Source organism: Balaenoptera borealis (genome assembly GCF_965194805.1).
Source record: "Balaenoptera borealis genome assembly, chromosome: 1".
NCBI classification, from domain to species: Eukaryota; Metazoa; Chordata; class Mammalia; order Artiodactyla; family Balaenopteridae; genus Balaenoptera; species Balaenoptera borealis.
In genome coordinates, this window is record NC_138860.1 from 97,288,267 (window position 1) to 97,306,888 (window position 18,622).

The 18,622-nt window shown below is 39.5% G+C and overlaps 1 pseudogene across 1 annotated transcript; it reads right to left on the reverse strand.

The window, feature by feature from the left end:
• Positions 1-2,082: 2,082 nt before the first annotated feature.
• Positions 2,083-13,696, reverse strand: LOC309616001 (olfactory receptor 11A1-like; annotated as a pseudogene). Its single transcript has one exon. The product of its transcript is annotated as an olfactory receptor 11A1-like (transcript).
• Positions 13,697-18,622: the final 4,926 nt, after the last annotated feature.

Consider the following 18,622-nt stretch of genomic DNA (forward strand, 5'->3'; position numbering starts at 1 on the left):
CTCTCTCACTCGCCCTCCCTCCCTCCCCTCTTGTCTTTGGAATATTCTCTCACCTCTAGACTCAAAGCTCTGTAAACCTCTGTGTTGCTCTGTGTATGTTGAACAATTGTGTCTGGCACATAAGAGGTTCTCTATAAATGTTTGAATAACTTCAGGCCTGAAAGTTAGGAGAACTGGAGATTTTGGAAGGGAGGAGAAAGTAAGAGAAGGAGAGAGAGAACATCTATGGAGAGAGAAGTGGTTATTAGAGAGAGGATTTTAGGAATATCAGGAAGAATATCTCAAGACAAGAGTTCCTCACAGCAGAAATGGATGATCATTTTGATGGAGAAAATGTTTTCTTTAATGTACTCCTCTCCATCATCCCAAGTGCTGATCCAAGTGCTCGACAACCAGAGGCAGCTGTGGCCTGGGAGTCAGGGAAGGGTAGAGAACTGTACACCCACTCAGACCCAATCCTACAAGGTTTCATTGAGAACTTAATGTTGTTTCTGACCATTAGATGTTTACAATCCATTTGGAGGAACAAGAAAAAAAAATGGAGAATAAGACAATGTCAGGGCAGCCCATGTTGTTGAATAATCCAGAAGAATGCTCAAAAACTATGAAAAAAACTAAATTAGAAAAAGGATATAGCAGAAGGTCAGACTCATGGTTTGGTTTTCTCAGTTCATGTTATTGATCAAGCATCATAGGTGATAACAGAACCTGGGTGTTTAGGAGACTTAAAGTTGGCCAGATAAGGAGTGGGAACACAAAATATTGATGCTGCATTATCATGCAGTAGTACCTGCCAAAATGCCTCCTGAATGGACAAAACCTCACATAGACATGGAGAAATCACTGGGTTCCCATTTAGGCCTTCTTTTTTTTTTTTTTTTTTTAAGATGAGTGAGTCTGTTTTTATTATTGGAAAATATTGAAATATGAGAAGAATACAGATAGAATCCCAAGCTGAGGGTAGAGAGCATTTTTTTTTTTTAAATTCCAGCTATAATAACCAACAATGATACTGCCTTGCTTTTAAGGCATAATCCAATGTGACACTGGGATTGGGAAACTTGCATCCAAAGCAGCCCCCTACTGGCATCATTGTCCCAGATGACATACTGCCAAAAAGTTTGGCACTTTTTTTTTTTTGGCTGTGTTGAGTCTTCGTTGCTGCATGCGGGCTTTCTCTAATTGTGGCGAGGGGGTGCTACTCTTCGTTGTGGTGCACAGGTTTCTCATTGTGGTGACTTCTCGTTGCAGAGCATGGGCTTTAGGCACGTGGGCTTCAGTAGTTGTGGCACACGGGCTCAGTAGCTGTGGCTCGTGGGCTCTAGAGTGCAGGCTCAGTAGTTGTTACCCACGGGCTTAGTTTCTCCACGGCGTATGGGATCTTCCCAGACCAGGGCTCAAACCCGTGTCCCCTGCATTGGCAGGCGGATTCTTAACCACTGTGCCACCAGGGAAGTGCCTGGCACTTTTTAATGTAATGTCTATGATATATTATGCCTACCTGATTTAGGCCCTAGGAGTGATATGGGCTGTAGAAGTAGAAATACAGTGTTGTACACTGAAACTTATAGCGTTATAAATCAATGTTATCTCAATAAAAAATAAATTTAAAAAGTACTGTCTTAGTATGTTCAGTCTGCTATGACAAAAATACCATAGATTGGGTAGCTTATAAACAACAGAAATTAATTTCTCATAGTTCTGGAGACTGGGAAGTCTGAGATCAAGGTGCCAGCAGGTTTGGTGTCTGGTGAGAGCCTGCTTCCTAGTTGATAGAAGGTCGTTTTCTTGCTGTGTCCTCACAAGGCACAGAGGAGAGATGGAGAGCTCTGGGGTCTCTTTTATAAGGACACTGATTCCATTCATGAGTGCTCCACCCTTATGACCTAATTATTTCCCAAAGGCCCCACCTACTAATACCATCACATTGAGGATTATGTTTCAACATATGAATTTGGGGAACACTTTCGGTTTATAGCACATACCCGGAAAAGAATAACTGAATTATGGAACTCAGAGCTAGGAGTACACTGTAAAGGAAATAACAGAAGGTTGGAAACCAAAAGGCATTCAGAGAGATACTTTTTTTTTTTTTTTAACTTTTTTGGGTTTTATTTATTTATTTATTTATTTATTTATGGCTGTGTTGGGTCTTCGTTTCTGTGCGAGGGCTTTCTCTAGTTGTGGCAAGTGGGGGCCACTCTTCATCACGGTGCGCGGGCCTCTCATTATCGCGGCCTCTCTCGTTGCGGAGCACAGGCTCCAGACGCGCAGGCTCAGTAATTGTGGCTCACGGGCCCAGTTGCTCCGCGGCATGTGGGATCTTCCCAGACCAGGGCTCGAACCTGTGTCCCCTGCATTGGCAGGCAGATTCTCAACCACTACGCCACCAGGGAAGCCCCAGAGAGATACTTTAAGGAAGTCATTTAACATCTTTGAATCTTAGTTTCTTCATTTGTGCTGTGGGGATCATTTCTAGTTTATAGCCAAATGAGAAACTATGTGAAAGAGCTTTATAAAATTTAAAGTATGATATGAATGTTACTTGTTATCTTCAGCATATTCCTTAGAAAACATTTAGCCAACCTTCCCGATTTTTCAGATTCAGAGCCTAAAACCCAAAGTGCTGAAGAGACTTGCCCCAGGTCTCTCAGCTAAGAAAGAACTAAGCAGATACCACAACCCTCCACTCTCTCAGTGGTTAGCGGGGTGGTCAGACCCCAGGAGCATGCACAAGGAGTGGACCTCTTGTGCTGAAGACTCTTGATTTCTGCCTGAAAGTTGTGACTCTCTCTTACTAAGGTCCCATATTCTTTGAGCTCGAGCAGGTGTGGACCAGTGAGAAACCACCAAGATTGTATGTGGGCTTTCTTGCCCTCCTGCCTGAGATCAGAGAGAGCAGGGTGACAGGTCTCTGTGAAAACACAGCTACTCCCTACGATGGCAGGAGTGGCTATGACTTTCTCCCCTGACTCCATCTAGTTGGTTGTACATCTATATCCCTCTCATCTACCAGTAAAGGCCTGCACAGCCCTGGGACAAGAATCAGAAACTTACAGGTCATCGTGTAACCTTCCCTTCACTTCTCCTCAGAAGGAATCTAAGTCTGTGAGTGACAAGAGGCTTCTTTTGCAGACCAACCCACTCCTGAGCCTAAAGGCACAAATATGTCAGGGTGTGGTCATGCTACCTGGAGGTGTCCAGTGTCCCGCAAGGACAGGCATCTCTGATAAACCTGGGAAAGTCACTGGCAAGTGTTGCTTCAACCTGGTAGAAGTCAGTTACAGAGATTCAGAGGCTTAAAAAATACAGTGCAGGTGTTTGACATACAAAATTTCCTGCAGAAATCATCATCCTAGAAGCTGTGGTCTTCTCTAAATACTATCTCTGTCTTGTCCTCTCAGTCAGGGTGCACCAACTGTCCTTGACTTTATGGGACGTAAACTAATCCAAACATGACCTTCATGTTTTTGTATGTTTTTCCAGCAGGGAAAATAAGGGAAGCTATAATGAAAGGAAAGGTCTAGTAAAAAAAATTGTGTGTGTTTGTGTGTGTGTGTACACATATTTAGCAGCAAAAGTCTTTATTCAAATGAAGTTTTAAATGGAATAAATAAGATACATCAAAACAGAATTGCTCAGTGAGTGCAGGGGTGGGGCTCAGAGACTGCTTAACCTCTTCCTCGCCTTTGGTGGCTTCTCAGGCACCTTTGCCCAAATGTAAGGTCAGAAAACCACTGGTTTGGGTCAGATGAGACCCCTGGGTTCTTTGCCAGTGTTGGGGCTTATTTTCAGTTGTGGGAGCAGGGCTGTGGCTTTTCCATTCCTGCAGCCCTCACTAACTTGGAAGAGACTCCCCAGGCTTCATGTTTCATTGCCATGTCTCAATGGAAATAGGAAGCTAGTTCTATCCCCAACATGTCCCCTTCCCCATTTGAGAGGTTGAGAGCTGTGGCTTCCTGCAGAAGGAGTAGTGGAGAAGTTTCTCCCAGTTGCTGGCAATTGTGCTGGCCATAAACATTCTGAGGCTTTGTTACCTGAGTAGAGCTGCAGGCTTGTAGGAGATGGAATGTAAGGCTTGAGGCTGGAGGGGAAGTTCCATGGCTCTGGCATGTGCTGTGATACACTACACTCTCTCCTAGCCAAGTATAACCAAACAGTGATGCTGGCATATACAGGAATGTTCCTTGTGTGTCCCTAGGCAAGGAGAAAACCTACTGAGTTGGTAGGTGGTATGGTATAGGGGAGAGGACAGGACTCAGATATAGAATTTCTGGATTCTAGTCTGTGTTACCTGGGGAAAGTCCACTTAATCCCGTAGGGGATCACTTCTTGTGAAGAAGATATTGTGTAATCCATACATTCTCTCTGGGCCTTAAACATTCTGAATATTTATTACTTTGTAATATCAAAAATGAATTTTGACTACATAATAGTTTTGACTGGGATTTGGTACAGAAGGTGGAACCTAGAAGAAGCGTTACAAGAGCTACCATTTACTGAGGACTTGCTATGGGCCAGACAGACAGTGCATGTTCTCACTTAGGGACAGTGTGAGATGGGCATGGCTTGTCCTCCTTTACAGATGAGAAAGGCTAAAATTGGTGAGTTTAAGTAACTTGCCCAAAGCACATTAGAAGAAACTGGCAGAGCTAAAATTAAAAACTTTCCCATGACACAAAAGCCTGCTCTCCTATCCAATTTCCTGCAGAGCTAGTCTGACATTAACCCTTGCTCCCAATGAGCCACCTGTGGATAAATGAAACCTGACAAGTTTTACTTTTACCGGGAGTACCCTAAGATGATCACACAATATTTTCCTAGTTTACAAGAGGAGCAAGAAGAGGGCAATTCTCTCTTCATAAAGCAAGGTCTGAGAATGTTTTCAGATACCCATCATAGTCTTGTATGTGCTGTTTCCCATCCAGGGTTTTGAGTAAACCCTACACATGGTGAACATAATCTCTTTGCTTAACTCAAAAAAAGAAGAAGTCTTCAGAAGAAAGTTCAGGCAAGAGATAATCCGAACCTCAGCACTAGGGAAGCATAATTTGTAGGAGCCAGAAAAGAAGGCAGGCAGCATCTGAGTGTGCAATGCTGACCTCAGCTTTTCTACTCAGAAGTCAACTCAGCTCTTTAGAGTTGCATAGAGCAAAAAACACATGCCCACCACACCCTATGTTCTAACTTACCGAGAACATGTGCCAGTAAGAGGGGAAGCAAGTTCAGGCAAGAGCCTGGCAGAGGGCCTGGTAGGAAGAGGTGGAACTCAATAAATACAATGCTCCAGCTTCCAACTGAGCCTGCCACCATAATAGCAGGGGAGATTGAGCATCATAGATTCATCATGGGTCCTCTGCCTAGCCCTCATTTCCCCAAATCTTTGTTTCCCAGTTCTAAGTCTTGAGTGCAAGACTGGCAACCACTGATCTTTTTACTGTCTCCAAAGTTTTGCCTTTTCCAGAACATCATATAATTGGGATAAAACACTATATAGCATTTTCAGATTGACTTCTTTCACTTAGTAATATGCATTTAAGTTTCCTCCATGTATTTTCATGGCTTGATAGCTCATTTCTTTTTAGTGCTGAATAACATTCCATTGTCTATGTATCACAGTTTATTTTTCCATTCATCAGCTGAAGGACATCTTGGTTGCTTCCAAGTTTTGGCAATTATAAATAAAATTGCTATAAATAGGTGCAGTTTTTTGTGTGAACATACGTTCTCAACTCATTTGGGTAAATACCAAGGGGTGTGATTGCTCAAACATATGGTAAAAGTATGTTCAATTTTGTAAGAAATGTCCAAACTGTCTTCCAAAACATTTGTACTGTTTTGCATTCCCACTAGCAATGAATGAGTTTCTGTTGCTCCGTATCCTCACCAGCATTTGGTGTTGTCAGTATTCTGGACTTTGGCCATTCTAATAGGTGTGTAGTAGTCATCTTATTATTTTTAATTTTGAATCACAAGTGTAATTTTATATTTATATATGTAGTTTTATACTAGTTATTTGATTAACGTTTGTCTTCCCCCTATGACTGTGAATTTAATGAGCACAGGGACTTCCTCTGTTTTTGTTTATCTTGCACTTATATTTTGTACAATGCCTTGGACATAGTAGACCCTCAATGAGTATTTGAACAAATGAGTGACCAGCATTATCAGCTCATTTTGGAGATGAGCTTCTACACAAGGATCCTGGAGCAGAATGGAGCAGAATCTGACCTGCTTAGACCATTCCTGGGACACCAGTTCACCTGACGCTGTCAGAATTCAGCAGTGTTCACAGCCATACTCACAGGCATCTGGTCATCAGCCTTTGGTAACTAATAGTTTAGGTAGTTGCCTTTTATGTAGACTCTAAATTACTCAATCCAGTTTATGAACCATTGAACAAATATAGTTCTTTTCCTTTTTGCATCTTCTAAGGAAACCTGGCTTCTTACTCAAGCACTTCTTCAGGGTTTCATGGATGTCTCTGTTTCTCAGGCTATATAGATGATGGGCTGGAACATGGGTGTTAGGATGGTATAAAGTAGAGAAAATCCTTTGTGCAAGAGTTGGGAAGAGTTGGCTGAGGGCACAAAGTATGTGGCAATCAGTGTCCCATAGAACACCATGACCATGGTAAGGAGAGAGGAGCAGGTGGAGAAGGCCTTTTGCCAGCCTGTGCCAGATGGAGTTCTTAGGACAGCAGCAAGAATGTAGGAGTAGGAGGTTGTGATGAGAAGAAATGGGATCAGAGTCACTGCAGAAGAGGTGGCATAAGCAATGGTCTCAGTGAGTGAAGTGTCCATGCAGGAGAGATGGACCAGAGAGGTGAAGTCACAAAAGAAGTGATCAATTTCATTGGGTCCACAGAAGGTTAGTCTAGACAATAGGACCATCGTGATTGCTGTGAGAAGGAAGCAGCAGAGAAATGTGGCCATTTCTTTTGCCACATCCTGCAGTGTGTGTGCATGTAATTGTGTGAGTAGTTAAGCTCGTCCTGCTATCTCTTATCATACAAAAGCCTTCAATACATTAATCCCATTTTAAAATTGACCCAGTGTCCTAGATACCATTTTGTGGAGATCTGGTTCCAGCTTTTCAAAGGGGCTCACAGAACTAACCTGGAATCTGTGCTAACCAAAATTCCTGGTGCCCAGAAGATGTCCAGCAACTGGCGATTCAGACTGAGCCCATTCAGTGGAGCATGGAGAAGGCACAAAGAGAGAACTTCTCTCAATCCCCTGCAAAGCACAAATAACAACCTGAGATCTCAGGGAGAGGGCTTCGGTCTGACAGAATACAACCAAACTCCTGGATGTTGCTGCTTGTTGCTGCTAATGATGATGATAGAACTTGATCCCAGGCACTGTCCTAAGTACTGAAAATATGTAACCCACTTAATCATCACAACCAACCTACGTGGTGAGTACTCTTATTATCTTTACTTTCCAGGTTGAGTCACAGAGAAGCTAAATAACTTAACCATGGTCATCAGCTAGAAAGTGGAAGAGGTGAGATTCAGACTTGCTCTGGACCCCTCACTCCTAACCATGAACACTGCCTCTCATGGGGCTTGGGTACATGGCTAGTTTGCATTATCTCACAGAGGTGGGAAGGGGAACGGTTCCACAAGGAAACCTCTCATCCAAGTTTTCACTTCAGGGAACGTGAGACTTGCTTTGTCAGTTGGTGAGGGAACAATTCCATAAAGGGTCACAAACTCTGACAACCTTCTCTACCTGTCTCCTGTACTTGCTTTCACACTGCTACTTTTATGTCCTTTCTTTATTACCTTAAAAAAAAATCTAACACTTTTTGGATATGTGCATAGGAAATTATTACTTTCCCTCTACCAGGCAATTATAGGTCTGCTGCACTATCTTGATGCAGTGCAGGAAGGCATGATAGAGAATAGAAAGCAGATGAATGGTATGAGAGAACTGACTAGAAAGACAGTGAAGCCTGGTTAAGAGCACAGGCTCTAAAATTAAACTGGCCTAGGTTCAAATTCCTGCTCAACCACGAATATATGTGAGCAAAACCATTTTATAACCTTTAAGGGAAGAGCAACTCTGCTGCCTCTAGGTCTGAGCAGATGAAGCTTTTAAGGGCAGCAGAGAGGTTGATGATACTAATCCCCCACCTCTGACCCTAATATACAGCTACTATCTCTCCCTCTATCACCTCAGCAAGAGCGAGGAAATCAAAAAAGGATATTATTGAAAAAGGTAGAGATGTAGACTCTGCTAACACGCTCCTGTGTTAACTCTGTTCATGCATACTGCTGGACTCTAGAGCCATAACCCCAAATCATATGATATGTCTGTGATTCATGTCTGCACAGAGCTGTGTCCAGAGTAAGGGCTCAATAAATTGTAGCGCATTCCACCCCTCCTCTCTTCTTCATCTCTTTCTCTTCCACTCCCTCCTTCCTCCCAAGTATGCCAGCCCAGTTAGTGCTATCTATAGGTAGATGAGCTCTTCTGCTAAAAGGAAGGCATCTGCTTCCCTTCATTGGAGATATTGAGAGGACAAATTATAAAGACAAAGGAGACTAGAGCACTGGAGAGTTATTTTGATTTGATGATTTTTAACATCCCTTCCAACTTGAATATTTTTCCTAATTGGGACGCATTCCATTCCCTCAGGACACACACATAAAGCAAGCTTGTGGGAAAGAGAAGAGACTTATCACAAAGCAAAGTAAAAACACAAATACTCAGCAAATAATCAGAGGTTTCATAGCTTCCACTAACAAAAAAGCAAGGAAAGACATGAAATGACTCAGGTGCTATCTGAAACAGAGCCATTCTCTTAGCTGAATTCAGTGGTCAATGAATTAACCAATCAAGTCAGCCAACATTTGGCTTATTGATAAGGGCTGTTGTCTCTTGCCACCTGTTGGTTAATTCAGATGAACAGTTGGTCTACCAGACAGACAAATAATTTGATTTTCTCACTAAACTGATAACTGATTTAGTATGCCAGGAATTGTATCTCTGACCTCATCTAGTAAAGGACAGATTTAAAACAGGGAAAACTGAAGCATATACCAGCAGAATAGATAAGCTCTACCTGTCAGTGCCTCAGAGGGGTCCACATCAAATTTGGGGAGTCAGGCCACAGAGACAATGCATGTAAATCTCCCCTTGATTCATAGAACTGAGCTAGACAGCTGGAATCCTGCTTTTATCCAAAAATACACCTCCCTGTGCAACTGACAAAAACAAAGTTGGAGCTGTCTTTCCACATGAACCTTAGGAGGCCAGTTGAGTTTTGGCCCCATCTTTCAACCTCCTTCCTCTGTGTAAACTTAAGTCCCTCTGTGGGCAAAGCCATAACCTCCTCTGATATTGGTGTTCATGGGCATTTCCCAAGTGACATTTGTGGGGAATTGTTGTTGTTTTGAAAATAATATGAAACCAAGTTACCTTAGAGGAAATCTCTATTTCCCCTTGCTTTGTGTTAAACATCTACTTTAATAATGACTCTGTATTTATATGACCTTTGTAAAGAGCTTTAATTTAACTATTGAAAATGTATCATTATGTTATGTTTTGGTAGAATGGATTAAAGTAACATTTTGAAGGAAATATTCAATCTTTTTCTATCCTCAGGAAGAAAAATTACTGTGCACATCTTTATTGTGTAGGTTTGGTGGAAACTGAAACAAGTATCTGTGATAGTAAACATTTATCACCAAAACCATTAATTAGGATTCTAAAGAACTTGTGTCGTCTTGGATTCTTGTTATTGATTAAAAATAGTAACCAAGGCAAGTCCTGTTCTGGGAAGTGTACATTTGTGAGCAGAAACCTTATGGAATTAAAGTTATCATTTACTGATAGACATTAACAAACTGAAGAGCTATTAGCTCAAACTAACATATTAATACAGCTATCCAATAAGTGTAACAAATGAAACAGTAATAAAATAATCAATGAATTGAAACTACCTCATTTGTTCTTTAGAACTGAAATATTTTCCTCTAATGAACTATCTGAATACATGAGGCCTCTGGGTAGGATGTCCTTATTGAAATCTACTAAGTAACCACCATATGCCAGACAAAGCCTATGCTATTATCTATAATCCTCACAATGCTTCTTACATATTGCTTATTTTACTCATGAGGAAATCCAGGCTTTTAGAGGTGATATGACTTGTTCAGAATTACCCAGCCAGAAGAATGTGAGGGAACTGGAAATGGACTAAAAGCTCCATGAAGACAGAGCATGTCTATTTCAGCCACTACTCTATCTACCTCAGAGCCTGGCACATAGTAAGATTTTTAATAAATATTTATAAATCAATGAATGAATAAATATGTGAGCAAATATCTGACTTCATATAAAGTGTTCTTTCTGTTTTATCAAGCCCCTTCCTCCAACCTTCACAAAATGATACTGTTGCCCTGTTAAGTTAAAGGAAGGGCTCTAAAACCTGAATTGAGGCTGACTAGGAAATGGAAGCAGATACTGATGCTAAAAAAATTTTTAATGGCAAATTATACCTAAAAAAAAAAGCAAAGATTATTTTATTTAGAGCAAAGTCATTTAGGAGAAGCCTGATTCAGTAATTAAGCCAATTAGTTATTTTCCAGAAAGGCTACTTCTCAATTTCTAAGGGGTTGTGAAACCATTTTCTACTCTTAAAAAGAAAAGATATTTATTTTTTGGAAACCAAGCCACTGATGCAAATTTATTTAAGGATACAAGCTTCAGTTATGTTCTGCAGTTGGTACATATTCCAGCTAAATACTTTGGACTTTCAAGCCATATACCACAGTGCAACTAGCAATTATAACTCTGTTCCTTTGGCTTCAAGAAGAATTTAAATTATAATGTCTACATATTGTAAGTCTAAAAAAGGTGAAAATTTCTGAAAAGAAAATAAAAGGTGTTAAAATAATAGCATGTTTGAGCCTAATGTGTTAAGTTCAGTTATTCAAGACGATTGGGAAGGTGACTTTGTGGATATAATGGAAAGTTCACTGTATGTTTGCCTATTACATTTTTTCTTTTACTCCCTTGTCCCCATCCCTTAAGAACCTCAAGCCCCCTTCTATCTCAGAGACTTTGTAATTGTTGACTCTGTCTAGACTATGCCCTGTTTTTATTTCTTTGTGTCAGGTATCACTATTTCATTTCATTTTACTTGTTTACTTGGTTGTTGGCCATCTCCCCCTTAAGACTATAATCCTACAAGAGCAGGGATGTTTCTGTCTTGTCTGCTACTATATCCAGTGCAGATACTCTGTGTGTCTCCACACAGTAGAAAATAACTGGCACATAGTAGATAATAACTATTTGCAAGAAATAATGAAAACAAAAATCTATAGTGTTACCATGAAGTTTGCAGTTATTCTAAGTGATTGGATTTTCAGCCCCTTTAGGGGCTGGTTATTTTCTTTAGGGACTTTGCCCTCAGGGGAAAAATGGTACTTGTGTGACTATTGCGACTTTGTTAAATGAGCATTTGTTAAGTACAGCCCTGGGTATCTGGTTGCTGAGCCATAGTTCAAGAAAAGGAATTGAAATAGAGAAGTTTATTACTCACAGGTCCTGGAGGAGGTGCACTGCATGCCTCATGGGGCCGTGAGAGGAAGTCAAGGCAGGGTACAGGAAGAGAGAGCATGGCAGGACCTGGGGCACATGCATTTATTAGGGTCTACAGGTGGAATATGTTGGTGTTCCCTGGCTAAGTCCAGATTGGTCAATTCAAACCAAAAAGAGTGGGATTTTGGTGAGCTTTGTGGAGCATCTTATTTAAGGGGTACACAAGGAGAAGGCCTTGGCAGGCAAGGGAGAGTAATTACCGAAAGGTGGCTGGGGGAGTCATATCAGGATCTTACATTTATTTATGACTGTAATGGTGTTATCTAGGGCATGCACTCACGGGACGGGGGCCAGTCAGTTAAAGTCCCCTGCAGGCTGCTTGGCCACACAAAATGGATGCTGGGGCAGCAATATTATCGAGTAGTTTAGCAAAACTCTCAACAATGACTAACCAGTCAAGATTCTTCACATGCAGACCACAGACAGAGGAAATGTAGACCACACAATCCTACTCCTTAGCCATATTTTAAAATAGACATGTGAATAGTAAAGAAATAAATTACTTGCATTGAATAAAATTTAAGTGAAGATAAAGATTTTAAAAATATATATAAACTCCAGCTCCAGTTCCTCATAGGTTATTTTATTTATTGTCTGAGCCTCATAGCAAGGTGAATTTTTGCTTAAGGCCAGAAGCACTGTGGGGAATGTGGACTGCTCCGGCACCTGGGTTTCAGGCTCTGTTGATAGGTGGCTCTAGTCCAGTCTTACATCCCTGTTCATAACCTGTGAGAAGAGAAGATATTAATTTACCTTCTTAGGACTTTTCAGTGACTTGTGAACAATAGTTAAAAGATGGGAGGGGCATCGCTTTTTGCTTTATAAGGTTTTATTTCAAAGTTCCTCTTCATCTTTATTTCCTACTATTTTTCTTGTAAAATAGAAGAAGAAACAACTATTTCTCAGAGTGACTCCTTGAGCCTACATAAATTGTTTGTGGTTCCCTTCCAATCATAAAAGGCTTTCTTGGCAACCATGGCTCTAATTCACTCATTCCAAATTTGTCTTGCTCAAACTGTTTCCAGATATCATGCCTGAAGTTTCAGAAGGAAGGGACCTATTTACCTACATAATTACTAGGCTTCCTGGTTCCATTTGGTTTATGTCTTTGTTCATTTATTGACTATGTACTCTGTGCTAATTTGGTAATGCAGACTGGAAATTATGAAGGTACACTCCTTGCCTTCATGTTATTTAGAGTCCAATTAGGGAGGTTGAGTACAAACAGATAATGTCAATAAAATGAGATATAAGTAAAACTACTTTAAAAGAAGACTGAGGGAAAGAGGGGTCAGCTGTGATGATGACATAGGAGGCTCCTAACCCCACTTCTCTCATGGACACAATGAATGTTCTGTTACTACACAGAGAGAAATTACCTCTGAAAGAAATCCAGAAGCAAGCTGTGTGACTCCTACATATTGGGTGAATAAGAAAATACCCACAGCAAAACAGGTAGGAAAGCAGAGTGAGACATGTTTGCCATAAGCCCCATGCTCAGCACAGTGTCATGCAATTGGGAGGAAACGCCCAATTCCAAACTTCTACCTGAGGAATTAAAAGTTTGGGCCCCATATTTAGGACCCCAACTTTTAAGACTCCAACTTGAATGACAGGGTCCCAAAACACCTAGCTCTGGAAGCCAACAAGGTTTGCATTCGCAAGACCCACAAAACTATAGCAAACAAAGAAACAGTTGTTAGCAGGTGCAGGCACTCATCATGGCTGTCTCCCCAAGGTTCAACAGAGAGGAAGCAGGCAAAATTGCTTCTAGTCTTTCCTTGAGAAAGTTCTATCTGAATACTTTAAGAGCTTCTACCTGAGGGTCAGGCTTCTAATATAGCATGCATCTGGGAGCTGGCTATGGTCCACTCCAGTTTCTGTGGAAGATGCTGGACACTCTTCTCCCTCTAGCCCACTCCAAAGTCACAAGTATCTCCCTGGAAAGAGCTTGTACACATATCTGGTACCTCAGATCTTGTGGCTGCTGCCTGAGGGATGGGCCTCTGGATTACCTGGCTCTGATAGCCAATGGGGTTTGAATTCACAAGTCCCATAGTACTATAGCAAACAAAGAAGCAGTTCTTCAAACAAAGAAGCAGTTCTTAACAGGTGCAGGAGAACACCTCTGCAGCTATACACTTGGGCCCAGCACAGAGAAAACAGACAAAATCAACTATCTCCCAGTTTCTTCTTCCTTGGAAGGAGCTTAACTATATACTTTCTCAGTTGCTGTCAGAGGATGTGATTTCCAATCAGCCTGCATCTAGGTGCTGAATGTAATCTTTCCTTTGGGATGCTAATGGGTCTTGGTACAGGTATGGGGAGGTACTAAGAATAAGCTTGGACAATCAAAGATTTGAGAGGCAATCAGGAGATTTGGCTGGACTGATAGACAAGGTTCATCTCCTACACAGGACCAGTCTGTCGAGATGGGGAGAGGTGGCGTTTTTATCTGATGTATAGAAACCAACAGAGAGAGTTGAGGAAAATGAAGAAAAAAAGAAATATATCCCCAAAATAAGAACAAGATAAATCTACAAAAATATATCTTAATGAAACAGAGATAAGCAATTTACCTGATAGAGAGTTCAAAATAATAGTTATAAAGTTGCTCACTTAAGTCAGGAGAGTAATACATGAACAAAGTGAGAATTTTGATGAAGAGATAGAAAATATTTAAAAGTACCAAAACAGAAATCACAGAACTGAAATATATGATAACTGAATTGAAAAATTAAATAGAGGGGTTCAATAGAAGGCTAGATCAAGCAGAAGAAAGGATTAGTAAACTCGAAGACAGGACAGTTGAATTATCCAATCAGAGGAGAAAAAAGAAAAAAGAATTTTAAAAAGTGAAGGTAGCTATCAACAACAGAGAGATCGTCCAGACAGAAAAATCAATAAGGAAACATTGGGATTAAACTACACTTTAGGGACTTCCCTCGTGGCACAGTGGTTAAGAATCCACCTGCCAATGCAGGTGACATGGGTTCGAGCCCTGGTGCAGGAAGATCCCACATGCCGTGGAGCAACTAAGCCCATGCACCACAACTACTGAAGCCCGTGCACCTAGAGCCCATGCCCCACAACAAGAGAAGCCACTGCAGTGAGAAGCATGCACACCGCAACAAAGAGTAGCCCCTGCTCACTGCAACTAGAGAAAGCCCGTGTACAGCAACGAAGACCCAACACAGCTAAAATTAAATAAATAAAAATAAATAAATATATTTAAAATAAATAAATAAATAAATAAACTACACTTTAGATCAGATGGACCAAAAGACATTTACAGACCATCACATCCAACAGCAACAGAAAATACATTCTTCTCAAGCACACATGGAATATTTTCCAGGATAGATTAGATTTTAGGCCACAAAATAAATCTTAATAAATTTAAGATTGATGTCATATCCAGCATCTTTTCTGACCAGAACAGTATGCAACTAGAAATCAATTACAAGAAGAAAACTGTAAAATTCACAAATATGCAGAGATTAAACAACATGCTCCTGAATAACCAATGAGTCAAAGAAGAAATAAAGAGAAGCTAAAACTATCTTGAGACATATGAAAATGAAAATACAACATACCAAAACTTTGGGATGCAATGATAGAAGTTCTAAGAGGGAAGTTTATAGCAATAAATGCCTACGTTAAGAAAAAAAATCTAAATAAACAAACTACCATTCTACCTCAAGGAACTAGAAAAAGAACAAACCAAACCCAAAGTTAGTAGTAGCAGAAGGGAAACGAAGATCAGAGTGGAAATAAATGAAATAGAGACTAAACAGATAATAGAAAAGATCAAGGAAACTAAGTGCTATTTTTTTAAAAAAGATTTATAAAGTAGACAAACTTTTGATAGATTTACCAAGAAAAAAAAGAGAAAAACTCAAATAAATAAAATTATAAGTGAAAATTAATATAATTGATCCCCACAAGTTTGAAGATTATAGAGATTACTCTGAACAATCATATACAAACAAATTGAACAGCCTAGAAGAAATTAACAAATTCCTAGAGATGTACAACATATCAAGATTAAACCATAAAGAAATAGAAAATCTAAAAGTCCAATTACTAATAAGGAGATTGAGTCAGTAATCAAAATCTCAGAAAATAGAAGTCCATGACCAGATGACTTCACTGGTGAATTCTACCAAATATTTAACGAAGAATTAATATTAATCATTTTCAAACTCTTCCCAAAAAATTGAAGACAAGGAAACACTTCCAAACTCATTTTACAAGGCCAGTATTACTTGATACCAAAGCCAGACAAGGGCAGTAAAAGAAAATTTAATTACAGGCCAGTATCTCTGATCAACCTAGATGCAAAAAATTATTAAAATATTAGCAAACTAAACTAAACAATGCTTAAAAGAACCATAAACCATGATCAAGTGGGATTTGTTCCAGAGATGCAAGGATGGTTCAACATCCACAAATCAATTAATGTGATACACCACATTAACAAAATGAAAGATAAAAATTATATGGTTATCTCAATAGATGCCGAAAAAACATTTGTCAAAATTCAACATCCACTCCTGATTAAAAAAAAAAAAAAACTCCCAAAAAACTGAGTATAGAGGGAATGTAACTCAACATATTAAGGCCATATATGAGAAGCCCACAGCTAATACCATGCTCAATAGTGAAAACCTAAAAGTTTTTCCTCTAAGATAAGGAACCTGGCAAGGATACCCATTCTTGCCTCTTTTATTAAACATAGTACTGGAAGTCCTAGACTGAGCAATTAGGCAAAATGGAAAAAAAAAAAAGACATCCAAATTTGAAAGGAAGAAGTAAAACTGTCCCGGTTTGCAGATGGCATGATATTATAGGTAGAAAACGTTAAAGACACTACACAAAACAAAACAAAACAAAACAAAAACCTGTTAGAACTAATAAATAAATTCAGTAAAACTGAAGGATAGGAAATCAATTTACAAAAAAAAGTTGCTTGCCTATACACTAAAAACAACTATTGGAAAGAGAAAATAAGAAAACAATCCCATTTATAATTGCATCAAAGGAATAAAATACCTAGGAACAAATTTAACCAAATAAGTGAAAGACCTCTACACTGAAGATATGGAAGAAGATACAAATTGATAAAAGAAATGGAAGAAATAAATACAAATAAATGGAAAGATATTCCATGCTTTTCTGATATACTACAAAGCTACAGTAATCAAAGCAGTATGGTATTGGCACAAAAACAGACACATAGATCAATGGAACAGACCGGAGACCCAAGAAATAAACCCACACACTTATGGTCAATTAATCTACAACAAAGGAGGCAAGAATATACAGTGGAGAAAAGACAGTCTCTTCAATAAGTGCTGCTGGGAAAACTGGACAGCTACATGTAAAAGAATGAAATCAGAACATTCTCTAACACCATGTACAAAAATAAACACAAAATGGATTAAAAACTTAAATGTAAAACCAGAAACTGTAAAACTCCTGGAAGAAAACATAGGCAGAACACTTTCTGACATAAATTGTAGCAATATTTCTTTGGACCTATCTCCTAAAGTGAAGGAAATAAAAGCAAAAATAAACAAATGGGACCTAATCAAACTAAAAAGCTTCTGTACAACAAAGGAAACAATCATCAAAACAAAAAGCAATCTACTGAATGGGACAAGATATTTGCAAACATTATATCTGATAAGGGGTTAATATCCAAAATATATAAGCAGCTCATACAACTCAAATGAAAAAAAAAATCCTGATTAAAAAATGGGCAGAAGACCTGAATAGACATTTTTCCAAAGAAGACATACAGATGGCCAACAGGCACATGAAAAGATGCTCAACATCGTTAATCATCAGAGAAATGCAAATTAAAACCACAAAAATATATTACCTCACATCTGTCAGAATGGCTATCATCAAAAAGATCACAAATAACAAATATTGGTGAGGATGTGGAGGAAAAGGAAACTGCACACTATTGGTGGGAAATATAAATTGGTAGAGTCACTATGGAAAACAGTATGGAGGTTTCGCAAAAAACTAAAAGTAGAACTACCATATGATCCAGCAATTCCAATGCTGGGTATGTATCCAAAAAGAAACCAAAAACACTAATTCAAAAAGATACATACATCCCTATGTTCACAGCAGCATTACTTACAATTGCTAAGATATGGAAGCAACCTAAGTGTCCATCAACAGATGAATGCGTGAAGAAGATGTGGATTCCACATACAATGGAATATTACTCAGCCATAAAAAAGAATGAAATTTTGCCATTTGCAGCAACATGGATGGACTTGGAGGGCATTATGTTAAGTGAAACAAACCAGATGTCAAATACCTCTCTGATGCTCCTTCCTGTCTCCTCCTTATATGGAAGTTGTGATTACATTGGATCCACCAGGATAATTGAGGATTTTTCCACCTCAAGATCCTTAACTTAACCACATCTGCAGAGTCCCTTTTGCCATTTAAGGTAACATATTCACAGGTTTCAGGGATTAAGACATGGCTATCTTGGGGGTTTGGGGGAGACATTATTCTACCTACCACATGATTGATGAAAGGCTGTGGTTAGGAATTTTAGATTACTCTATTTTCCACCCAGATAGTCTTTGTTATCTCTTTTTGACAGAATTGCCTATTTTCTAATCCACTCTTTCACTGAACATATAGGACATGTAGGGTCTCAGCTTTAAACTGAGGCCTAAATTCAAACTATACCTCATTTGAGCCCAAAGCTTTATTCCCTGGCCTCATGTAGCCATTAAAAAACAAGTGTCTTGCCTTCTGAGATTGGTAAATGCCCCAAAGGTGACTGTGACTTCAGCACTCACTCATTCCCCTAGTTTTTGCCTTCTCTGCTTTTTTCCTCTTCCTATCTTTGAGCTCAGTCACACATCTGAAAGATGTTGTTGTTGTTTTAATCTAGAATTTAGGCATTTCTAGACGTTTTTAGGTAGAAGATCTTTCAACTTATCTACTCTACCATATTTCCACTTCTTTAA